A 26,593-nucleotide genomic window follows, 5' to 3' on the forward strand; every position below is an offset into this window, starting at 1 on the left:
GTTAAACTAAAGTACTTTGTTTTGTTGTGAGTTTGGCAATGCAAATTGCAATCCAAATTGTAGTTATGGGCAGTTCTTTTAAATCAGACCCAGTAACTCAAAGCATCTGTTCATTGGCTTTGTCGTCAGTAAAAAATAAATATATGCTACCAGTGGTGGAAAAAGTATCACATTTTCATACTTGAGTAAAAGTAAAGATACCTTAATAGAAAATGACTCAAGTACAAGTTAAAGTCACCTAGTAAAGTCTTACTTAAGTAAAAGTAAAACAAATATTTAGTTTTATTCAAAAGTATATGTAGTTTCTAAAATATACTTAAGTATCAAAAGTAGAAGTATAAATAATTTCAAATTCCTTATATTAAGCAAACCAAACGGCACAATTTGCTTGTCTTTTAAATTTACAGATACCCAGGGGAACACTCCAACAAAACATTTGTGTTTAGTGAGTCCTTCAGATCAGATGCAGTAGGGATGACCAGGAATTTTATCTTTAAGTGTGTGAATTAGAACATTTTCCTGTCCTGCTAAGCATTCAAAATGTAATGAGTACTTTTGGGTGTCAGGGAAAATGTATGGAATATAAAGTACATTATTTTCTTTAGGAATGTAGTGGAGTAAAAGTAAAAGTTGCCAAAAATATAAATATTGAAGTACAGATACCCTAAAAAACTCCTTAAGTAGTACTTTAAAGTATTTTTACTTAAGTACTTTACACCACTGTATACTACTATATCAAGTTATCGACCAATAAAATGTTACATTAGCAAGACATGTTGGAAAGGAATATTTTAGGGTACGTTTATTGGCAGTTTTACTATTTTGATTACTCTTTGCCAGCTAGCACTTATGATATGCTGTTGGCTATCATGAACCGTCGTCTATGCCTTTATCAATATTTATTTTTTATTTCACCTTTATTTAACCCTTTGGAGGAATTGCGTGCCCATAGTAAACTGAAAAAAAATCTGTCTAAAATTGCTAATATATGCATATAATAATTATTATTGGATAGAAAACACTCTAAAGCTTCTAAAACCGTTGGAATTATGTCTCTAAGTATAGCAGAACTCACAGGGCAGGCAATCTCCCAAACTAGTTTTGGGATCATGAAAGTTGGGGCAACTTTGACGCCATCGCCCCCACCCTTCCCAACCAGCTATGGATCTGGGGACACTTTTTATGTCTTCCACTAGATGTCCTCATTCAGTAGAGCGTTTAATCGTTCAAATCCCGCGAGTTTTGACCCTATGGGAGTGAATTGAGTGCGTGTCGCGAGAAAATACCTGTGCGTTAGGGCGCGAATTGGTCACATTCATTCCTTTGTTCCAGCTCTCCGGAAGAGAAGTAACAATGACCGGTTGAATTGAGAATTGTTTTGTACGTTTAGAACATCCTAAAGCTTGATTCTGCACTTAGTTTGACCTGTTTAGTCTACATATAATATGTAATTTTGAAGTTTTGATGCGCAACTTTTCGGGACCAGAGGAAATTTTGGGTGCATTTCAGCTGATACTGCTAGCAGATGCTAATACAAAGACACAAGACTTGAAACCAAACAATGTTTTGGGTAAGTATGAACCCTTCCAGTACATTCTGAACGAAGACCATCAAAGGTAAGGGAATATTTATGTTGAAATTTTGTGACAAAGCGATTGCATTAAGAAGCAGTGTATCTTTCTAACTATATGTAGAACATGTATATTTAGTCAAAGTTTATGATGTCTATTTATGTTATCTTGCGGCGCTATCTATATTTTCTCCGGACATTTTTCAGTATTTTCTGAACATGAATTCAATGTAAATGGACATTTATGGATATAAATGGCATATTATTGAAAAAAAAAATGTACTGTGTAACATGTCCTATTACTGTCATCTGATGAAGATTTTCAAAAGGTTAGTGAATGATTTATTTTTTAATCCTGCTTTTATAATTTTATATTTTCTGGGACAAAATGGCTGCCTCTTGTCTTTGTTTCGGTGGTGGTCTAATATAAATATGTGGTGTGTTTTTCACCGTAAAACATTGAAAAAATCTGACATGCTGGGTAGATGAACAAGGTGTTTATCTTTCATTTGAGGTATTGGACTTGTTAATGTGTGGAGGTTAAATATTTCTAAGAATATTTTTGCATTGCCTGCGCCACGGTTTGAGCTGAACGGGGGGGGGGGTTCCCCCAGAGGGACCCCTCGCTTTAACAGGTATCAATATTTATTTTTAATATCACCTTTATTTAACCAGGGAGGCTAGTTGAGAACAAGTTCTCATTTACAACTGCGACCTGGCCAAGATAAAGCAAAGCAGTTCGACACATACAACAACACAGAGTTACACATGGAATAAACAAACATACATTCAATACTACAGTAGAAAAAGTCTATATACAGTGTGTGCAAGTGAGATAAGATAAGGGAGGTAAGGCAATAAATAGGCCATGGTGGCAAAGTAATTACAATATACCAATTAAACACTGGAGTGATAGATGTGCAGAAGATGAATGTGCAAGTAGAGATACTGGGGTGCAAAGGAGCAAGATAAATAAATAAATACAGTATGGGGATAAGGTAGTTGGATGGGCTATTTACAGATGGGCTATGTACAGGTGCAGTGATCTGTGAGCTGCTCTGACAGCTGGTGCTTAAAGCTAGTGAGGGAGATATGAGTTTCCAGCTTCAGTGATTTTTGCAGTTCGTTCCAGTCATTGGCAGCAGAGAACTGATATGAATTCAACGTAATCCTTAACCTAAGTTCACATATCAAACTCCACCCTACTAGTCTTCTCTCAAACATGTGAATGAAACATTAACTATTTCATTGGGTGTAGAAAAACATCTGAGCAATCCACTTCCTTTTACCTGAGTCGCCCTTCTAAAATATTTTGAATCATTTTTTGAGAGTTTACCAAAAGACTAACTTTATGATGGATAGGCTGTGTTTTGTTGATCCCAAGCCCCAATCATCCATTGTCTCACTTCTCAATTAGAGCTTCTCAACTGCCTTGCAATTCCCAGAACAACAGTTTATCTTCACAAACCAAACATCATGAATGTTTGAACATAAGCATCCCACTAGGTACACCACGTCATTTCAACGTGGATAATTGGGTAATATTTGGTTGAGATGTTGGTCAATTATTAGACCTCAGGATAAGACCCAGATGCAGACAGTTCGAAGTAACAAAAGTTTATTTCAAAAACCGGGCAGGCAAAAGACCGGTCAAGGGCAGACAGAGGTCAGTAATCCAGAGCAGAGTCCAAAAGGTACAGAACAACAGGCAGGCTCAGGGTCAGGGCAGGCAGAGGTCAGTAATCCAGGGCAGTGTCACAAGGTACAGAACGGCAGACAGGCAGAATGGTCAAAACCGGGAAAACTAGAAAACAGGAGTACGGGAAAACCGCTGGTAGGCTTGACAAGACAAACTGGCAACAGACAAGCAGAGAACACCGGTATAAATACACAGGGGATGGGGCAGATGGGCGACACCTGGAGGGGGGTGGAGACAAGCACAAAGACAGGTGAAACAGATCAGGGTGTGACATCAATGAGATGAAAACCTATATTCAATTTCTCCCACTCAAAATGAGGAAAAAGTTAGTTGAATTCGTAATGTGTTATCACTATGCTTTCAAACATCTAAAGCACAACCAAATTCCAATGTAACAACAATGTCAGATGTTTGGATTAGTTACTAAAAGTCACCTAAAAGCGTTATCACTGTGATTTCAGCCATTTAGAAGGACAACAAGGTTCAAATGGGAATACAAAGATACTTTGTTTATTTCTACAACAGATGAATGTGTTATCACTGTGCTTCATCTAATGGCAGAACCAAATGACTTGGATTGCAGTTGAAATTAGATGAAAAGTACATGGTGCAAGTGATCAATGCCGTTCGGGATTCTGCACAGATTATTACAGCAATTGTGAAGATCTCCACAGACCTGCGACGACCTATGTATTCTATCTTCAACATGCACGCTTTGTATGATTACATAAGAAGTGTATATTTACAGTAACCTCACAATGTGGTCATGGATGTTTACCTCATGTTAAGGTTGAATTGAATGTTACATTAGTTTGTAAAATGGCCTTATCTGTAGGCTGTTTACTGGATTACAAAGGAATATTGATTTGTGTTTGGTTGTCAACGCAACCAAATATCAGCATTTGAAGGAGATTTTTCAATCTGTGCCACTGGTTGAGATGAAGGCGTGATTCCAACATATACATTTATTAATAATTAAAGCCAGATGGAACTACAGTGCCTTGCGAAAGTATTCGGCCCCCTTGAACTTTGCGACCTTTTGCCACATTTCAGGCTTCAAACATAAAGATATAAAACTGTATTTTTTTGTGAAGAATCAACAACAAGTGGGACACAATCATGAAGTGGAACGACATTTATTGGATATTTCAAACTTTTTTAACATATCAAAAACTGAAAAATTGGGCGTGCAAAATTATTCAGCCCCTTTACTTTCAGTGCAGCAAACTCTCTCCAGAAGTTCAGTGAGGATCTCTGAATGATCCAATGTTGACCTAAATGACTAATGATGATAAATACAATCCCCCTGTGTGTAATCAAGTCTCCGTATAAATGCACCTGCACTGTGATAGTCTCAGAGGTCCGTTAAAAGCGCAGAGAGCATCATGAAGAACAAGGAACACACCAGGCAGGTCCGAGATACTGTTGTGAAGAAGTTTAAAGCCGGATTTGGATACAAAAAGATTTCCCAAGCTTTAAACATCCCAAGGAGCACTGTGCAAGCGATAATATTGAAATGGAAGGAGTATCAGACCACTGCAAATCTACCAAGACCTGGCCGTCCCTCTAAACTTTCAGCTCATACAAGGAGAAGACTGATCAGAGATGCAGCCAAGAGGCCCATGATCACTCTGGATGAACTGCAGAGATCTACAGCTGAGGTGGGAGACTCTGTCCATAGGACAACAATCAGTCGTATATTGCACAAATCTGGCCTTTATGGAAGAGTGGCAAGAAGAAAGCCATTTCTTAAAGATATCCATAAAAAGTGTCGTTTAAAGTTTGCCACAAGCCACCTGAGAGACACACCAAACATGTGGAAGAAGGTGCTCTGGTCAGATGAAACCAAAATTTAACTTTTTGGCAACAATGCAAAACGTTATGTTTGGCGTAAAAGCAACACAGCTCATCACCCTGAACACACCATCCCCACTGTCAAACATGGTGGTGGCAGCATCATGGTTTGGGCCTGCTTTTCTTCAGCAGGGACAGGGAAGATGGTTAAAATTGATGGGAAGATGGATGGAGCCAAATACAGGACCATTCTGGAAGAAAACCTGATTGAGTCTGCAAAAGACCTGAGACTGGGACGGAGATTTGTCTTCCAACAAGACAATGATCCAAAACATAAAGCAAAATCTACAATGGAATGGTTCAAAAATAACCATATCCAGGTGTTAGAATGGCCAAGTCAAAGTCCAGACCTGAATCCAATCGAGAATCTGTGGAAAGAACTGAAAACTGCTGTTCACAAATGCTCTCCATCCAACCTCACTGAGCTCGAGCTGTTTTGCAAGGAGGAATGGGAAAAAATTGCAGTCTCTCGATGTGCAAAACTGATAGAGACATACCCCAAGCGACAGCTGTAATCGCAGCAAAAGGTGGCACTACAAAGTATTAACTTAGGGGGCTGAATAATTTTGCACGCCCAATTTTTCAGTTTTTGATTTGTTAAAAAAGTTTGAAATATCCAATAAATGTCGTTCCACTTCATGATTGTGTCCCACTTGTTGTTGATTCTTCACAAAAAAATACAGTTTTATATCTTTATGTTTGAAGCCTGAAATGTGGCAAAAGGTCGCAAAGTTCAAGGGGGCCGAATACTTTCGCAAGGCACTGTATCCAAGCAGAAGATATCTCCTTCAAATGGTGATATTTGGTTGCATTGACAACGGAATACACTTTTAATTCAACCTGAGCTTGAAACCCTAGGTCTATTGTATTGTCTATTCTTTGTTGAACCCTGTGTTGAATTGAAACAGTAGCTGTTGATGACTTTAGTATAATTGATGATACATGAGTGATAAAGTATGGATACATTTGAGCAGCTCTGTTAAACTTACCCTTTGGAATGAGTTTGATTGTCACGGTTTTCTGTATGTGAAGGAGATTCGGACCAAAATGCTGCGTGTAGATTGCGATCCATGTTTATTAAATTGAAGCAACACGAATCTAACTACAAACACTACAAAATAATAAACGTAACGAAAACCGAAACAGCCTAATACTGGTGTACATAAACACAGAACAAGGACACTAAGGACAATCACCCACCACAACAGGACCAAGCGGTGTGGTAACGGGCAACAGCAGCGAAAGGAGGAATGGACATGGGAGGACATTATGGACAGCAGGAGTATGGACTATACTACTTGGGAAGAGATAGACAGGTGGGCGGTCGACCCAGGGAGAGTGCCGGAGCCCGCCTGGGATTCGATGGAGCAGTGCGCGGAAGGTTATCGTAGAATGGAGTTGGCGAAGCAAGCACGGCGGCGCGGAAGGAAGCCTGAGAGTCAGCCCCAAAAATGTATTGGGGGGGGGCTCACAGGGAGTATGGCTACGCCAGGTAGGAGACCTGCGCAAACTTCCTGTGCTTACCGGGGGGCTAGAGAGACCGGGCAGGCACCGTGTTATGCTGTGGTGCGCACGGTGTCTCCAGTGCGGGTGCATAGCCTGGTGAGGTATATTCCAGCTCTGCGTATCGGCCGGGCTCGAGTGAGCTTCGAGCCAAGTGCCATGAAGCCGGCTCTACGCATCTGGTCCCCAGTGCGTCTCCTTGGACCGGCTTACATGGCACCAGCCTTGCGCTCGGTGTCTCCGGTTCGCCTGCATAGCCCAGCGTGTGCGTGTTCTCGGCCCAGTACCACCAGTGCCAGCACCACGCATCAGGCCTACAGTGCGCCTTGCCTGTCCAGCGCTGTCAGAGCCTTCCTCCTCTCCAGCGCTGCCGGAGTCTCCCGCCTGTTCAGCGCAGTTAGAGCCTTCCTCCTCTCCAGCGCTGCCGGAGTCTCCCGCCTGTTTAGCGCTGCCAGAGCCTTCCGCCTCTACAGCGCTGCCGGAGTCTCCCGCCTGTTCAGAACTGCCAGTCTGCAAGGAGCTGCCAGTCTGCATAGAGCTGCCAGTCTGCATAGAGCTGCCAGTCTGCATGGAGCTGCCAGTCTGCATGGAGCTGCCAGTCTGCATGGAGCTGCCAGTCTGCAAGGAGCTGCCAGTCTGCATTGAGCTGCCAGTCTGCATTGAGCTGCCAATCCGCAAGGAGCTGCCAGTCTGCAAGGAGCCGCCAGAGCTGCCAGTCTGCAGGATGCCGCCAAAGCTGCCAGTCTGCAAGGAGCCGCCAGAGCTGCCAGTCTGCAAGGAGCCGCCGGAGCTGCCAGTCTGCAAGGAGCCGCCGGAGCTGCCAGTCTGCAAGGAGCCGCCAGAGCTGCCAGTCTGCATGGAGCAGCCAGAGCCGCCAGTCAGCATGGAGCAGCCAGGGCCGCCAGTCAGCATGGAGCAGCCAGGGCCGCCAGTCAGCATGGAGCTGCCAGTCTGCATGGAGCAGCCAGAGCCGCCAGTCTGCATGGAGCAGCCAGGGCCGCCAGTCTGCATGGAGCAGCCAGGGCCGCCAGTCAGCATGGAGCAGCCAGGGCCGCCAGTCAGCATGGAGCAGCCAGGGCCGCCAGTCAGCATGGAGCAGCCAGGGCCGCCAGTCAGCATGGAGCAGCCAGGGCCGCCAGTCAGCATGGAGCAGCCAGGGCCGCCAGTCAGCATGGAGCAGCCAGGGCCGCCAGTCAGCATGGAGCAGCCAGGGCCGCCAGTCAGCATGGAGCAGCCAGAGCCGCCAGTCAGCAAGGAGCAGCCAGAGCTGCCAGTCAGCATGGAGCAGCCAGTCAGCATGGAGCAGCCAGAGCAGCCAGTCAGCATGGAGCAGCCAGAACTGCCAGTCAGCCAGACTCTTCCACATCTGCCAGTCAGCCAGACTCTTCCAGATCTGCCAGTCAACCAGACTCTTCCAGATCTGCCAGTCAACCAGACTCTTTCAGATCTGCCAGTCAACCAGACTCTTCCAGATCTGCCAGTCAATCAGACTCTTCCAGATCTGCCAGTCAGCCAGACTCTTTCAGATCTGCCAGTCAGCCAGACTCTTCCAGATCTGCCAGTCAGCCAGACTCTTCCAGATCTGCCAGTCAGCCAGACTCTTCCAGATCTGCCAGTCAACCAGACTCTTCCAGATCCGCCAGTCAACCAGACTCTTCCAGATCCGCTAGTCAGCCAGGATCTGCCAGAACCGCCAGCCAGCCAGGATCTGCTGGATCCAACTACCTGCCTGGGCTTCCTCTCAGTGCTGAGCTTCCTCTCAGTGCTGAGCTTCCTCTCAGTGCTGAGCTTCCTCTCAGTGCTGAGCTACCCCTCAGTCCCGAGCTACCTCTGTCCCGAGCTGTCCCTCTGTCCCGAGCTGCCCCTCTGTCCCGAGCTGCCCCTCTGTCCTGAGCTGCCCCTCTGTCCCGAGCTGTCATTAAGGAGGGTAACCTATCTAGGGACGCTAAAGAGGTGGACTAAGACTATTATGGAGAGGGATCCAGCGCCAGAGCCGCCACCGCGGAGAGATGCCCACCCACACCCTCCCCTATAGGTTTAGGTTGTGCGTCCGGAGTCCGCACCTTGGAGGGGGGGGGGGGGGGTACTGTCACGTTCTGACCATCGTTCGTGTGTGTTTTCCTTGTTTTAGTGTTGGTCAGGACATGAGCTGGGTGGGCATTCTATGTTGGATGTCTTGTTTGTCCATTTCTATGTCTAGCCTGATATGGTTCTCAATCAGAGGCAGGTGTTAGTCATTGTCTCTGATTGGGAACCATATTTAGGTAGCCTGGGTTTCACTGTGTGTTTGTGGGTGATTGTCCTTAGTGTCCTTGTTCTGTGTTTATGTACACCAGTATTAGGCTGTTTCGGTTTTCGTTACGTTTATTATTTTGTAGTGTTTGTAGTTAGATTCGTGTTGCTTCAATTTAATAAACATGGATCGCAATCTACACGCCGCATTTTGGTCCGACTCTCCTTCACACCTAGAAAACCGTTACATTGATAGCAACATTGAATATATTTAGTTATTAAGAGCTCTCAATGTCATTTTCATAATAGCACATTGGTAATAGTCAGTGGCAATTATAAAAGCTAAACAGGGCTTGGTTAAAACCCTGCTGCCAAGGCTATTTTTTCTTCTTCTGATAGTGGATATAACATTTAAGATCTGACATTTTCAAGGTACGAACTCAACATATTTTATACAAGGTTTGTCTGTTAAAATTTGGTTACCATGATGACATAATCCTGTGGTTAAAATTTCACCCTCAAAACGACAGTTAATTACTTAAAAAAAAAAAAAAAATCCATGTAGATTCCAAATCACAATACGTTTACAAATGACTTTAAAACAACATTGATTTAACCTGTTTGTGCCCAGTGGGATATTGTCCAAGTTCATTATTATGTGAGGGATGTAGTGTGTCAGGCAGGCAATGGAGGAGAACAGAAGAGAACTTTCTCCACTCTGCTAATAACTAATCCCTGTGAGCCCTGTGCTCCTATGGAGGAAGGTAGAAAGGCTGGAGGAATGAGATTCAGAGCCCCTAATATTACTGCTGAACTCCTCATTATTGCTGTTCAGTGTACGGGTTCAGGGGAGAATTACAAAGGCTCACTCTGAAGTTCTTTTCCCCCTATCATAGATGAGCTCCCTGTCAGAAAGAGATCCCACCCCGGTTCCCAGAGCCATCCTTTCTACATCCTCTCAGGAGCTGGAGAATATGTTAGTTTTGTTAGTGTCTCCCTCTGTAGGCAAAGGGTGCTTGTGGATCTATGATAATGATGTTGTGGTTTTATTTTCAGTCACCCTTCTGGCATGTTGTTAATTAAGAAGGATAAATGAGATGGGGAAATAATGAGGTTTCCCGTTATACTTTCCTTCTGCTGTCAATCCACACAGAGTGGTTTGAGAGGAGACTTTCCTGAACCTGAACCTTCTGAACTTTTCTGCCACTCCGAAAGGCCTGCTGCTCCTCCAGCATTCTCCAGTTTCACCAAGAAACTACAGGTATTATTACCATGTTATAGTCAACTCTTATTGCTTACTGGTGATGTGCATTGAGAATCAACACCATGGTAGGGATGAATAGGCAAAATTAAGTCTACTTCCGTACTTAGTATTTATGACGCCCAGCTATGTACTGTATGTATATCATACATACACTATTACACTGAATGAGATTTATTAGTCTCTCATTAAGTACCCTTACTGCCCAGTGTATGCATCTTATACTGAAAACCTGGGCAGAAATCCCTGCTGCTTTAAATGACTAGAATTGTTTACATGCGCTTTTAATTACCCCCTTGTTTTGCATACATTTTTCTCCGTATTCTAATTAAACTAATCTATTTTTAAATCACACCCTTGTTTTGTAATTAATTAAGGATCTTTACACATTAAATCAATCAGTGTTTACATTTCTAAATGTTTTAAATCTTCCATTTCAGCTTGTAGTCCTATTTTTTTTTTAAATTCCCATTACTTTGATTAATCCACGATAGTGGTGAAATGTGCTTGGAATATTGTTTTACTTGTATCTTCATTTTCTATCAATTGTTTGAGCTAGAGATTTACATAAAGTCAATTAACATAAATATATTTATACACTTGAGTGCCATTTCAATATCCCAGAGTATAGAATAATGCCTCTGGCCTAACTAATGTGTTCCCATTTTAATAATAAACAAATATACTGCACACAAAGAATGAGGAATCACACACACACACACACTTGATTATGCAAGATAGTAAATTGCTTTTGGCTAATAACAATCATGGCCTACTTTTAATCAGTTATCACACTTTCCTCCAGGCAAGAACATGTGACAAGTTTGGCTACGGTATGATGGTGACACAGGTAGCAGCAACAACCCCTGGTGTGGTGGCATTACACAGCTCAGGTACTAGCTACTACATGACAGTACTGATAGCAGTTTGAAAATACAATTATTGCACATTACACATGAATTACAGCTCAGTATGTTCTGGCAGGTTTCGTGCAGGCCTTAGTGGTGGAGCTGTGGTCGGTTCTGGAGTGTGGGAGAGAGGATGTGAGGGTCGTTCACCCCAAGTCCACCCGAATGGACTTCATTGACAGCAGCTGTGTGAAGGTAAAATATCTTCTCAGTTTTTTACAGTTCTGTGTGCTTCCACACTCATGGTTTCCTTATGATATCTCCTGAGGACAATCAGCAGGACAACTCAGCCTTGACATACACAGTCAGCCTTCCTTATGAGGTCAGAGAGGACTTACTACAGAGACCAATAGAGTGCTCAAAACTGGATGAATGGCTGATCTGAGTTGGCAGATGTCAGTGAGCAGTGCTCTGATTGAAGTTGGCGTTATGAGTATTGCCCTTGTGTTAGCTCTGCATGGTGGATGGTTAAAGGCTGTGTGTGAATGGTAGGTCTATACCAAGAAGGGGCAACATACTGCCAATTCAATCTGGTTTGGGAAATTATTATTTGGGGATAAAAAACACCTCAGGCCACTCTTGAACGTCTAAAACTAGATACAAAAAGTATATAGAAATTCTAATGGACCTGCAGTATACGTTTTCAAATAACTGTCCTTTTTCTGGACCGCAAATGTATTTGGGCTAACAAATCCGTCCGTGAAATTGTGAAATCCCGATGTGGCCTTGAGATAAAATGATTGCCTAGCCCTGGTCTATACCATATTCAGACAAGATAGGAACCAGCCCAGCCATAGATAAAAACGACAGACACCAGACCTGCAAGAATGACAATGTGGGTTTTTAGATCTGTTTTGGTATGATTTATTCCCTAAATTAAATAACGGTGTCTGCCAGATAAATATCCTAGCTCTTGTTTTCTCATGCTTTATTTAAATCCAGTCTTTTGTATTCACTAATCTACAGGAAGTAATCTACTCATGTATTCACAGTTTATATTTGTTTTGATTATGGATCCCCATTAGCTGCTGCCAAAGTAGCAGCTACTCTTCCTGGGTTCCATCAAAACTAAGGCAGTTTATAAAATGTTAAAAACATTACAATACATTCACAGATGTTACAATATACTGTGTGCCCTCAGGCCCCTACTCCACCACTACCACATATCTACAGTACTAAATCCAGGTGTATGTAAAGTAGAGATTGACATGCATATTATTAATATTAGCTCTCTGTGTACATCCAAGGGCCAGCCGTGCTGCCCTGTTCTGAGCCAATTGCAATTTTCCTAAGTCCTTACAGGCCCAATTTTCTTAGGGCCTGTAGGACCTGTCTTGTTGATAGTGTTGTTAAGAAGGCAGAGCATCGCTTTATTATAGACAGACTTCTCCCCATCTTAGCTATTACTGCATCAATATGTTTTGACTATGACAGTTTACAATCTAGGGTTACTCCAACAGTTTAGTCATCTCAACTTGCTCAATTTCCACATTATTTATTACAAGATTTAGTTGAGGTTTAGGGTTTAGTGAGTGTTTTGTTCCAAATACAATGTTTTTAGTTTTAGAAATATTTAGGGCTAACTTATTCCTTGCCACCCACTCTGAGACTAACTGCAGCTCTTTGTTGAGTGTTGCAATCATTTCAGTCACGATAGTAGCTGACGTGTATAGTGTTGAGTCATCCGCATACAAAAACACTGGCTTTACTCAAAGTCAGTGGCATGTTGTTAGTAAAAATGTAAAAAAGCAAGGGGCCTAAACAGCTACCCTGGGGAATTTCTGATTCTAACTGGATTATATTTGAGAGACTTCCATTAAAGGACACCCTCTGTGTTCTGTTAGACAAGTAACTCTTTATCCACATTATAGCAGGGGGGGTAAAGCCATAACACATATGTTTTTCCAGCAGCAGACTATGATCGATAATGTCAAAAGCTGCACTGAAGTCTAACAGTTGGTGTTCTGTGCATCACTTTGAGTGTGATCTTTCAATATGTCAGTCCTCTGATACCCCTACAGCAATACACACTGTCTGTAGCAGATGTGAATGTAATTGTCATCCTTTTGTTGAGAAGTAGGTTATTTGCATGCAGAATAAATCTCTAGAGACTGATTGATTAAATTTCTATAGTCCGAATTCCTTATTCCCCCACTCAAAATCATTTTTAAGCCATTTGAATTGATAGAATGTGTTTCAGACATAAGGAAATGGATGGCTGCAAACTTTCTACTTTTAAACTCGGACAAAACAGAGATGCTTGTTCTAGGTCCCAAGAAACAAAGAGATCTTCTGTTGAATCTGACAATTAATCTTGATGGTTGTACAGTCGTCTCAAATAAAACTGTGAAGGACCTCAGCGTTACTCTGGACCCTGATCTCTCTTTTGACGAACATATCAAGACTGTTTCAAGGACAGCTTTTTTCCATTTACGTAACTTTGCATAAATCTGACATTTTCTGTCAAAAAATTATGCAGAAAAATTAATCCATGCTTTTGTCACTTCTAGGTTAGACTACTGCAATGCTCTACTTTACGGCTACCCGGATAAAGCACTAAATAAAGTTCAGTTAGTGCTAAATACGGCTGCTAGAATCCTGACTATAACCAAAAAAATGTATCATATTACTCCAGTGCTAGCCTCCCTACACTGGCTTCCTGTTAAGGCAAGGGCTGATTTCAATGTTTTACTGCTAACCTACAAAGCATTACATGGGCTTGCTCCTACCTATCTTTCCGATTTGGTCCTGCCTTACATACCTACACGTACGCTACGGTCACAAGACGCAGGCCTCCTAATTGTCCCTAGAATTTCTAAGCAAACAGCTGGAGGCAGGGCTTTCTCCTATAGAGCTCCATTTTTATGGAATGGTCTGCCTACCCATGTGAGAGACGGAGACTCGGTCTCAACCTTTAAGTCTTTATTGAAGACTCATCTCTTCAGTAGGTCCTATGATTGAGTGTAGTCTGGCCCAGGAGTGTGAATGTGAACGGAAAGGCACTGGAGCAACGAACCGCCCTTGCTGTCTCTGCCTGGCCGGTTCCCCTCTCTCCACTGGGATTCTCTGCCTCTAACCCTATTACAGAGGCTGAGTCACTGGCTTACTGGTGCTCTTCCATGCCGTCCCTAGGAGGGGTGCGTCACTTGAGTGGGTTGAGTCACTGACGTGGTCTTCCTGTCTGGGTTGGCGCCCCGCCCTTGGGTTGTGCCGTGGCGGAGAACTTTGTGGGCTATACTCGGCCTTGCCTCAGGGTGGTAAGTTGGTGGTTGAAGATATCCCTCTAGTGGTGTGGGGGCTGTGCTTTGGCAAAGTGGTGGGGTTATATCCTTCCTGTTTGGCCCTGTCCGGGGGTATCATCAGATGGGGCCACAGTGTCTCCTGACCCCTCCTGTCTCAGCCTCCAGTATTTATGCTGCAGTAGTTTGTGTTGGGGGGCTAGGGTCAGTCTGTTATATCTGGAGTATTTCTCCTGTCTTATCCGGTGTCCTTTGTGAATTTAAGTATGCTCTCTCTAATTCTCTCTTTCTCTCTTTCTTCCTTTCTTTCTTTCTCTCTCTCGGAGGACCTGAGCCCTAGGACCATGCCTCAGGACTACCTGGCATGATGACTCCTTGTTGTCCCCAGTCCACCTGGCCGTGCTGCTGCTCCAGTTTCAACTGTTCTGCCTGCGGCTATGGAACCCTGACTTGTTCACTGTGATTACTATTATTTGAACAAGCTGGTCATTTATGAACATTTGAACATCTTGGCCATGTTCTGTTATAATCTCCACCCGGCACAGCCAGAAGAGGACTGGCCACCCCTCATAGCCTGGTTCCTCTCTAGGTTTCATCCTAGATTTTGGCCTTTCTAGGGAGTTTTTCCTAGCCAACGTGCTTCTACACCTGCATTGCTTGCTGTTTGGGGTTTTAGGCTAGGTTTCTGTACAGCACTTTGACATATCAGCTGATGGAAGAAGGGCTATATAAATACATTTGATTTGATAGAATGTAGAAAACAAACAAAAACAATTGCTGCACCCAGACCTTGTCATAAAACCAAACTAATGTAATCTTGACCTTCGCTTTTCAGAACAATAAAATTATGTCTGACTGATTTGCCCTGACCCCTCCTGCTCCCCAGTCGTTCCTGTCCATGGTCAACCTAATAACCCAATAAGGCTGAGTACAACCTAAGGGAGATGCGCATCTCCCCCACAGTGAGTCTTGACCTCAACACTGACCCTCACACACTACGAGGAGAATGCTTGACTTGTCATACACTTGTATGACTCTTAGGTTGGATACGGTTTCACATCAGTTTGTTCAGAGGATGCTCCCCATAAATAACATGGGTTGTTTAAAATATTTGAAAATGTGAAAGAGAAGAATGTTTAGTTGAGATTATGCAGCCAATATGAAAGATAAGGTGTGGTTGCAGTCCCAGGTTCTACCATAGGAGGGCATACTTACACTGTGTGCAAAAAGGACGTGTGCTTCTACAGACAGCCAAATCAATAACTACTGCACGTTATCAGTATTTAGGTAAGAATTCATTATCTACCTTTCACATCATCACAATCTTTCCATCCTTTTCACTCTGTTTTGTTCCTCTTTACCACAGGATTTGATTGATAGGCTGATTGCCGTGAATTCAATGTGAAAATTCATTCACTGTTCAGCCATGAGCAATCTCACACGTTTGGCCTGAGTTAAGATGAATTCTGTTCTCCGATCTTCCTTTCAGAATGAATGGGGAGCAGGAGCACAAAGGCACAGCAGTGCATACATTGTGTGGTTTACCATCTGATTAGCCTGTTGTGTCGCATTCATACATCCTTCACCCATTGATCAATATGAGATTGACTCTTTGCTTTATGCTATGTTTAAACCACATGAACTGCCTGATATAATAATTCCGCTATATGAAAAGAGCTATTCTCAGAATTGAGTCGTGTCTATTTTATTTTTCTTTGAAAAGCATTCTTAGTTGAATTAAGTATTGCTGTACTGAGTCCCTCTTTTAGACACAGAGAAGACTCATTAATATAACACTAATGCATTTACAACAGATAAGACCCCACCATGGCTATTAAAGCTACCACAAAGATAGCAATTTTTTCATTCTTAACATGATTTGATGTGAACATTTATTTAGCTTATGTTGCTCACTTATTTTTGGTTCACTAAACCTCTTCGGAGAATACTTTTGGAAAGGGCAATGTATTCCACACACACTCCAAACAAACACTAACTTGCCTCAGTGTAAACACAGCTGGTGCTTTCACTTTAACTAAACCACACTTCCAGTGGTTATAGACATGTCACTGGATGGCCTCTGCCTCTCTCTTGTCTCTCTGGGGAGAGGTCATCATTACTGAACCGGCTTGAGTGGGTGTTAGCTCACAGTTTGTTATGCGTTTCTCTGCACTGATGTCCCGAAGTGAACACAACAGCTACATCTTCAAAATAACTGTAGAATCTAGAGACAGTTCATTCCGGCTGAAACTAGTTGAAACCATAAAGGTTAGATTTTGATCTGAATGGTAAACAGTGACGGATGAGGTGGAAAATGGACAGCCTTCAGAACTCACAATGCCATTCTGTCTTCCAGTGGACATCAAATTGAATGACTGAAGGTGCCCATGACACTGGGGGCGTGATGACAGTTCACAGCATCACAGAAATGAATAATTTTGCTTTGACAGGATGCTCCATCAGGGCAACAACTCGCACCTCTCCTTGTTTAACCAGATCACATTTCCATCTTCATGTCAAAGTCAAAGGGAATCCTTAGCGATGGCCACCTCAGTCAAAGGGAGCGCAAGTCAGTGTTGGTGTCTCGCGGAGGTTGGCGCGGTGGCGGAGACTGCAGATGAAAGAGCCTGAGCTACACTCTCTTTGGAGAGATCTGCTCAGCTCCACCATATATGCTAAATAGATCAATTAAGAGGCTGTTGTTTTGGAGGAGGAAGGCTTCCTGTTGACAAAACCATGCGGCTGTGTAATTTTCTTGAGCGGTTTAATTCAGTGTTCATTTCAGCAGCACGTTGGCTCCCAGTTGTCATGCTTAAAGTAATGATAATGAATTGCCCTCATTCTGCACTCCTAATCAGAGCCTTCTAATGGTATGAACAAATATGGAGCTCCTCACTCCCTGAATGCAGGACGAACATGTGTAATGTTTACTGGCTTCTACGGAATCTTTCACTTATAGTTAATGATTAGAATAGTTTAATTCTTTCTGTTCTAGGACTGGTATTTTTTCCTGTTTACAATAACTTGCATTCCTGCAGTTTGGTGTCTGTGTTGAAACAATGCTATCTTGAATTGCTTCCAGGTGTCCCAAGATTGCTTTGGTCCCAGCTGTGCAAATTTTGGTTGATTACAGCTTCAGTATGTTGTGTTGCTGCCCAAACCCTATAAAATGGGCTTGTGTTACTGTCACAGCAAAGAGACAAGGCTGATATGAACAGACTGCTCGGTAGTAAATCCCATCATTATTAGCCATTAGGGAGGGAAATATCTGTCACTTAACAATGACACGCAGGGTTGTCCTGTTTTACTGCTCACTTCCACCTGCCTGTTTTATGTCACCGTTGTTATGTCCCCGTCACATCCCGCCTGCATCCGCTTTCATGATGTATTACTCTCAACTGCTGCGTTAATGTTGAAATCTATTTCCACAATTCAGTTAGAGATTCTTTCTCCCTATTATGCAAAGCACTCTGGCTTGGCCCTCTGTGGAGTCTGCTGATATACAAGGCAATAAGGCAGGCGAGCGGAAACGAATAATAACTTTTATAAGACCTGGGAAAAAATACAACATACCGTCCATTACAGGTCTGAAGGCAGTAGGCAGCTAGACCCAATGGGTTTTCAGAGCAAGCACTCTAAATCAAATGGTTAACTAATTTTATAAGTCTGTACGATCTGTAATTGTATGTCCTTGAGAAGTGACATTTGTTTATCTATGTATTTTCATGTACTTTCAGATTACTAAGTGTGTGATGCTGCAACCTAGACTCCCTCCTGCATCTGAAGTCACAGTACAACATTTACGACATGTTGTTGCAATGTCAGAAGGACAACATCACCGATACATTGTCTGGTGAAGTGTATTTGAAAAGCTGTTTGTTTTCCTGTGCCTCATAATGTTATGACAGGCTGTGGTTCCACCGGTAGTCTAATCACGACAAAATGAGAAATTGATCATTTGCCTTGTCACAGTAAAATGAAATAAAGCGTAAACAAAAGGCCATTTCCAAAAGTGTCTTTTGAATGCCTCCATAATGGATATTGTGACTGGTCATGAATTGAAATGCTGTGAATTGTCTGGTCACGAAATAAATGTGCCTGCATACACGGCAGTTTTGTTTATGAATTAGAGATCACCTAATTTCTCCTCACATTTTTGTATCCCCTCCCCCATCTTCATCATTGATGGTCTGTCTGTTGAGAGGAACCACATCCTGGTGCGTATGAGTGTGATTGGAGGACTATCGGAGAGGAGACTTCCCCCTAGGGCCCTCCAGAAGGTCAGTTATCTTCTACTCGCACCCCTTGGCTTAACGTAAAGAAGAGGAAGTCCTGAAACTAGTTGCAGGTGTATAAAATCAAGCACACAGCCATGCGATCTTCATAGACAAACATTGGGAGTAGAACGGCCTTACTGAAGAGCTCAGTGACTTTCAACGTGGCACTGTCATAGGATGCCACCTTTCCTACAAGTCAGTTCGTCAAATTTATGCCCTGCTAGAGCTGCCCCGGTCAACTGTAAGTGCTGTTATTGTGAAGTGGAAATGTCTAGGAGCAACAACGACTCAGCCATGAAGTAGATCACACAAGCTCACAGAATGGTAAAAAGCGTTTGTCCTCGGTTGCAACACTCACTACTGAGTTCCAAACTGCCTCTGGAAGCCACTTCAGCAATATAACTGTTCGTTAGGAGCTTTATGAAATGGGATTCTATGGCCGTGCAGCCGCACACAAGCCTAAGATCACCATGTGCAATGTCAAGTGTCGGCTGACTGCGAGCCAGGCCTAATCGCTTAACATCAGTGCCCGACCTCACTAATGCTCTTGTGGCTGAATGGAAGCAAGTCCCCTCAACAATGTTCCAACATCTACTGGAAAGCCTTCCCAGAAGAGTGGAGGCTGTTATAGCAGCAAAGGGGGGACCAACTCCTTATTAATGCCCATGATTTTGGAATGAGATGTTTGACAAGCAGGTGTCCACATACTTTTGGTTATGTAGTGTATTTCTGCCTGACTATGGTAAGGGTATTAGTTATGCAGCAATAATTTTCCGATAGGTGAATCTAGATTTTGTTGTTTGAAGTTCTCATATGAAGGGTTTGGGTGAGCATGTCTGTCATTAGCTGTGGAGTTGGGGGCAAGGACAGGGTCTCTTGAACAATGCTGTTCATTCAGCCACAAGATCTCCACCTGGTGCCAAGGATCCTCCCCTGGTTAATTAATGCTTTAAAACCTTTCCTTTCATTACAGTTCTGCTTTGCCTGTCGTGTAAATATATAAACGTGGGCTATTCAAAGCACTCAATACAAACAATACCCCCTTAATCAGTAGAGGCCTTGAAAAAAAATACATTTAGAAATGTAATGCCTGAATGGGAACATCAAGCATTAGTTGACATTAGAGATTAAGGCTAGAGAGGCTAATTGAAATTCTAAACAAATGTCTGTGAGGTGAGGTGGTACTTTAGATTCAGACACAATGTCAATGTTGTTTAAAAGGTCAGGGTTTCTGAAATAAAAGATGGCTCTGATTGCATAATAGAGGCTATAGGCTCTCCTGAAAGTAAAGTAGGATATGAATGATTGCATTTGGTAGTCAGTGAGTGAGTGATGTATTTTGGTTTTGTCTGTAGACTCTGAGATAAGTGCCTTCCTGGCCTCCACCAAGGACACATAGAAGGATGGGAGCTGGATGGATACCTGCAGGAGACAATACTGTAAAGTCATGACCACCATGTCCAACATTGTCTCAGCAAATGGGGGTGATATATTATGACGTTATGTATATAAAAACATTTTTAAAGATATTACTGGTCAGGTTATTACTGGTCAGGTCACATGGTCAGAGCGGATTTTTTTTAAATTTTGAATAGTTTATCAATAAAACCTGGAAATCCATATTTCAATGTTCTTGCCATTCCAATATGCTACAATCCACACTGTATTTGAGAATTATAGTGCTGTTGGGTTATAACTCATCTGTTTTATATTCAAACTACAGACAGGGACCAGAGTTTGTTAACATTTGATAGTCCATTACATTCCCATGAATAAATGGATGATACATTTGTCAGTGGATGAAATGATAGGTCCATATTGGGTGTGCTGCTAGACTACTAGATAATGAAGAACCAATATCTCTCTGCCTACAACTGCAAATGTATAGATGATCACTTTGCCTGGGTAACAGTAAATGACGGTAAAGATGACTCATTTACCCACATAAGATTTTAATTTACTGTAACATGTACTGTACTGTTGCACTCTCTGAGGGTGTTTATGTCATTGATTGGTTGCTATTCATGTCATTGTGTGTTCAATTGCTTCCTCTGAATGTCACTTCAAAGAGTTCCATTCTGAGTTATTGGTTGTGAAGGGATTGCGGTGTACAGAGTAAGAGACTTCCTGATTGCTTATTTTATTCAGAGACAAATAAGCACCCAGGACGAAGGCTTTTGATGTATCTTAGAAATAAGAAAAAATGTCTACACAGAGCTTCCTTTCTTTATATAATAGATAAACAAGATGCTTGATTACCTTACTATTTTCCCTGCTGTGTGTATAATAAAGGCAGCACAATTTGTACTTGCCTGATGTAGCATTGAAGATAAATGGCTTTTCCAAGGCCTCTGTGATGTTCCTAAAACCCACTGTGTGTTTCCTGTCTCCACCTCAGTCCTGGCTGATCCACTGTGTGTTTCCTGTCTCCTCCCCAGTCCTGGCTGATTTACTGTGTGTTTCCTGTCTCTGCCCCAGTCCTGGCGGATTTACTGTGTGTTTCCTGTCTCTGCCCCAGTCCTGGCTGATCCACTGTGTGTTTCCTGTCTCCGCCCCAGTCCTGGCGGATTTACTGTGTGTTTCCTGTCTCTGCCCCAGTCCTGGCTGATTTACTGTGTGTTTCCTGTCTCCGCCCCAGTCCTGGCTGATCCACTGTGTGTTTCCTGTCTCCTCACCAGTCCTGGCTGATTTACTGTGTGTTTCCTGTCTCTGCCCCAGTCCTGGTTGATCCACTGTGTGTTTCCTGTCTCGTCCCCAGTCCTGGCTGATCTACTGTGTGTTTCCTGTCTTCTCACCAGTCCTGGCTGATCTACTGGAGAAGGCTGTGTTGCACCTCTCTGCTTTGCTGTCAGAGCATTTCTTCCCCCCTGCACAATACAAAGGATAGGGTGAGCTGAGGAGCTTACTGTCTCCCTCCCAGCCCCTCAGGGTCTACCTGGGCCTAGTGGGCGAGAGAGAGAGAGAGACTGTCTGCCATGGGGCGTGTCTGTGGAACATAGAGGAAAGACAGGCCTGGCAGGAACATGCTGCAGCCCTATGACGTCGACATGCTTCCATACCATGTCAGAAAACGATCTCCCTCTGACCTTTACATTTAATTGATATGGAAAGGTGTGTGTCCTGCGCCGGGCCCTTTTATCTTGTAAAGGAATGACAATGGAGATATTACCCTGACAGCCACTCCCAGTCTCCCACCCAAAGTGCCTTACTGAAATGTCGGTAGACCTCCCAGTCCTTCATGCAGACTTCTTGTTCATTATTCATAAACTGCTTAAAAATTCATCACATCTTAAATTTGTATGAATTTTGTCTTGAAGTTATTCCAGTGGTGACACTTTTATTAATTACAAGTAAAGAGCAAATGATAGAACAAACGCTCCCATCCCTGTCACTTTCACAGCTTTGTTATCTATAATTAACTGTGTTTTAATTAGTGATGAGTCGCTCATCTGTGTGGACATCTAATGACAGGACAAATCAGCATCCACCACTTAAATAGAACCAAACCTTTTAAATGCAACTCAAATATTGTTATTTTCCCCAGTGTTATAATCATTTTGCATGTATTATTTATCTTGTACAAAGTGCTCCATTATGACATCTGGCTGTTTGTCCAGAAATCCAAAGGCAGGTTATTTCCTGTTCAGTGGAGGCCTCACTCAGGAAAATTGTAAGCGCATTCTCTCCATCTCATCACTAGTTACAGTATTTAACTTTCCCTTGAAGCTCAAAGGATCCTCAGTGCCTTGGTGCTCTTTCATCCGAACTGGCCTCATAATGCTATCAACACACACTAATGTTTCCAGGGTCCACCGAGACCTCAATGTTGCCCATTATTTATTGATGGGAGCTTGCTTCAGTAACTTCAGTCCAGTCAATGATCGTCTGGCATTTCTAAGGCATTGGTGTTGATTTTTAAATCTTTGTTTTCATGTTTTTGTGGAGCTTAGTTTTATGGTTCCCTAAAACCTAGAGGCTAATAGCATACCATTATAACCTGTGAGACCCCTTCCCTTATGTGTGTTCCTTTATGTGTTCCTGTGCAATTATGTTAGTCAATGTGAAATAATACATGGTTGACTTGGTAACATACTGTAGGTGTAGAGGTCAGTCCGTGTTTAATTGAGACCTGTAGGTGTTTTAGTCCTGACGTCTGGATCAATACCATATATGTTCAGAATGTATTCTTTCCCCGCTTCGCTTGCTTAACTCAGGCCAAACGGACTCTGGAGTCTCTGTGTGAGATATGCTCATCAGAACGGAGCTGTACTCTTGGGCTGTAGCTCACAATGGACGGTGAATCATAGAGAAAGGGAAAAAAACTCTCCATCTCCCCCTCAGTCACACACGCTCCCATGCCCTGTTTTCTCCTTTCCTCTGTCAAGTTATTCCTCTCACAAAATGGTCCATCAGGGGAGCAGCTGTCATAGCCAGTGTGGTTTGACTCTCCTTCCCTCTCTTGTCATGGCTTGTGATTGACATCAACAATAGGCTCAGAGATTTGCTCAAGTTCAGGGCTGCCATTGTGCGGAGCAGAGCCATTTTCTGGAGCCTTAACCCTGTGAGCTCCTCCACATCTCTCCCAGGCATTTCTCACAGGCTCATCTATCAAGAGGCAACAATGGCAGACAGGAGAGAGAAGTCATTCATCTCCATTAGATTGTAATTGCAATCAGGAAGTGGGGTTCGCTGACATTAATACGGAGGGGAGAGTAGTTTCCACAGAACTGCAGCAGTCAGTCCGGGTTTACTTCACTCTCATCAAGGTCATTTTCTCAATTAAAGCATGCAATGGTTTCTATGATGAATACAGATCGCTCGTCTGATCGTTTCTGCAGTGTATCACATAGAGGTGTGATTAGGGTTCGTGTCATTTCGCCAGATGAACGAGCTTTGGCAAAGCCACGTTCTCTTTGCTTTGCCGCAGTCATTGAATTTACATTTTTATTCATGGCTGGGGAGCACGATTGTGTAAACCCCTGGTAATTTCCCGTCCCTTTATTGCCTGTTTTATAGCATCGGAGAGCGGCGTAAAGGCTGGCAGCCTGTCATCTGTGGACCAGCTGGGGATTCAGACCTCTCTCAGGTACGCCGTCTGCATCCTCAAAGTCTAACTGAACCTTGCAGCTTTGTTTCAATCCCCCCAGTAAGCACCAGCCATTTTCTCAGAGAGGGTACTCAGCGACCAATAAACATAACTAAAATGATTACAGAATTATACGGTGATCAGCGGTATTACAGAGACATTCTAGAACAATAGGTCAACTTTCTATGAACTCCTTTAAGATATGTCATACTGTCTTTGGGCAATATGCTAATGAACAGAAGAGCATTAAAACAAGGCTCATTTGTGCTAATTATATCCTTCCATTTTCCCTAATTGTTCTGATTGCACACCTCATAATTTGTTGAATAAATGAGTCAAAGTGTGATCTAGAATCCTGAATATTTTCTAACGTACTTTGTGATGTCTTTGTGACATCGGCCACCATAAGATCAGTAGAGCCCTGTTGAATTTGTGTCAGTTTGTGTTTGTTTGTAGGTATGGGAGATATCTGAAGTTATTGAGTAATGAATTCGAGCAGGACCTTTGTCTTTTGGTGAAGCTTTACCAAGAGCTCCTCTCTCAACAGAGAGCTAAACTCACATCGGAGCTTTGTATCCTTATCAGCTATCTATGTTTGACACCCGCACGAATCACAAAGGGACTGACTTAGCCTCCACAGACAATTCCAGGGTCAGTAAAGTGATAACTCTATTATTCTCCCTCAGAGGTAGAAGAGATATGTCTTTTTTCAAGGACTCATCATGAACACTCAGGCGTTTAGAAACTGACCTTTTCCTTAACAGAGTGACACCTGTAGTTCTGCCGAGACTCCTCTCTTTATTCCCTGGTAAGAACCTCTCATGGTTATGCTCTGTTTTAAATTCTGATTCATACTTCTCTGTTTAGCATCATGACTGGCCGCTTCCACTCCCCTGCAGTACGTGCCTGTCAATCACATTGAGAAGGCCCACTGGGTCCAGCCTCAGCCCCCTAAATCTGTAACCCCTCTCTCCTGCTGCCTACTGAGACTGACCTGTGGTGCGCTAGGTACGATGCTGTGGTTGTTGTAGTGGACCTCTCCCTAACATTAGGGGGGGGGGGGGGGGCAGTCAGACAGGCCCAGATGTTGCACTTTGTTAGAGCTTCTCCTTGACACCCCCCACCAGACACTCTGCAGGGAGCCTAACCCTGCCACGACTGGTTTGACTCATGGCTGGAGAAATGGAAAGAGAGAGACACAATTTTCTGCATGTTTTTTCAAAAAGATAGATTTAGAGTTAGATAGACTTGGATTTTTTGGCAAGGACATATGCAGGATACTACCCTCCACAACATAACCTTCACTCCAAATCAAAACTCCAAACCTACAACCTGATTTTCGACAAAATTACCTGGAAAGATTCCTACTACCAAAGATTCCTATTTCCAAGCTATACAGCATATACTCTGGCAAACAAGCAACATAAACCTGAAACACCATCCAACCTGGAACTGAGTGAGTAATGTTTAGTCTGAAGCTATTTTGAGAGCCAAGAAGAAAAATGCATTACAATGATATATTTTACTTTATAAGGACTGAATGCTAAGTTAAGGCTACCAAGCTTGCTACGACAGAACAGATACAACTTCAATTAGCACTGAGGTCTGAAGTGAGAGGTGTCAAATCCTTTGAGCCCAAAAATGTCAGGAGATTCTCACAGCCTACCCCACCTAAATCCAGAGGCCTTTGAAGCCCCCTCCTGCTGTTCAGAGACCATCCCCTGGCATTTTCTGCTTGTTGCCATCTAATGCACATTCAAATGTCATAAATCAACACTGCTACCGCCATGTTGTGTTGCTACCATGTTGTTGTCATGTTGTGTTTCTCCCATGCTGCACTGTCATGTGTTGCTGCCATGCTATGTTGTCTTAGGTCTCTCTTTATGTAGTGTTGTGGTGTCGCCCTTGTCGTGGATGTGTGTTTTGTCCTATATTTTATTTTTAATTTTTATTCCCAGCCCCCATCCCCGCTGGAGGCCTTTTGGTAGGCCGTCATTGTAAATAAGAATTTGTTCTTAACTGACTTGCCTAGTTGAATAAGAAATTATAACCCTGCTCACATCGGCCTTCCTCTGGCCCGCTAGGCTCCACGGATAGATGAGTCCAGCAGCCCACCCCTCGCTCTCCCAGGAAGGGACTGAATACCAAGAGGCCTCCAGTCTGACGAATAGAACTTAGTTGTCTCTGCTGTCTCTCCTCTGTCTCTCTCTGCCTTCCATTTGCATGCAGCTTAAGGAGTAATCAAGAAAGAGGATGTGAAAAGTATGTAAGGAGATAAACATTTCTTTCATTTGGTGGGACCTTCTACTGAATCCTGCTGCAATTGGATTATTATGAAATACTGTTGTTTGTATGGCTGTGCATTGGTAAGATGAGTTGCATTTTAATACTAAATATTCTTGCCCCAATTTATGCAACATGAGCCAAATCATACACGTTTTGAGTTATGTTATCGTTTGTATCTTTGCAGACTAGGGATTCTTAATGCCTCGTGTTTTCTTGATGGAAATGGTGAATATGATGAGATTATGGTGGCATAGTCATTACCATTGTCCCCATAAAATGTGGAAACGGCAATCTCTCTCTGCAGATGCTGGTGAATACTCTGAAGTTAATAGAGTTTCAGGGGTAAGAATATGTCTTGAAAATGGTAATGCTACCGTGGACTAGTTTACACAAATTATTATAGTTCTTCATAGCTCTGCCATCCGAGCAGCAGTGCATGCAAATCAGGATGTATGCAGACAGATGGGAGTATGCACACCATGTTGCCAATGAAGGAGAATTTCTAAACAGCGGTGGAATAAATCCTCTGTAAATTTGATGCGATTGATCCTGTCAATACCTCAGAAAACAGGGACAAGTAATTAAGTAGTAGTAGCAAATTGACTGTGTTCCCAGTGAACATACACACACACACACACACATACTGCATTCTTCGAAAGCATTCAGGCTCTGACAATT

General features: G+C 42.9%; 1 pseudogene; it reads left to right on the forward strand.

Moving 5' to 3' along the window:
• LOC139415413 (protein broad-minded-like) overlaps nt 1-26,593 on the forward strand; it is a 44,229-nt pseudogene that overhangs the window by 9,572 nt on the left and 8,064 nt on the right.

This window comes from Oncorhynchus clarkii, chromosome 8 (assembly GCF_045791955.1).
Source record: "Oncorhynchus clarkii lewisi isolate Uvic-CL-2024 chromosome 8, UVic_Ocla_1.0, whole genome shotgun sequence".
Lineage (NCBI taxonomy): Eukaryota > Metazoa > Chordata > Actinopteri > Salmoniformes > Salmonidae > Oncorhynchus > Oncorhynchus clarkii.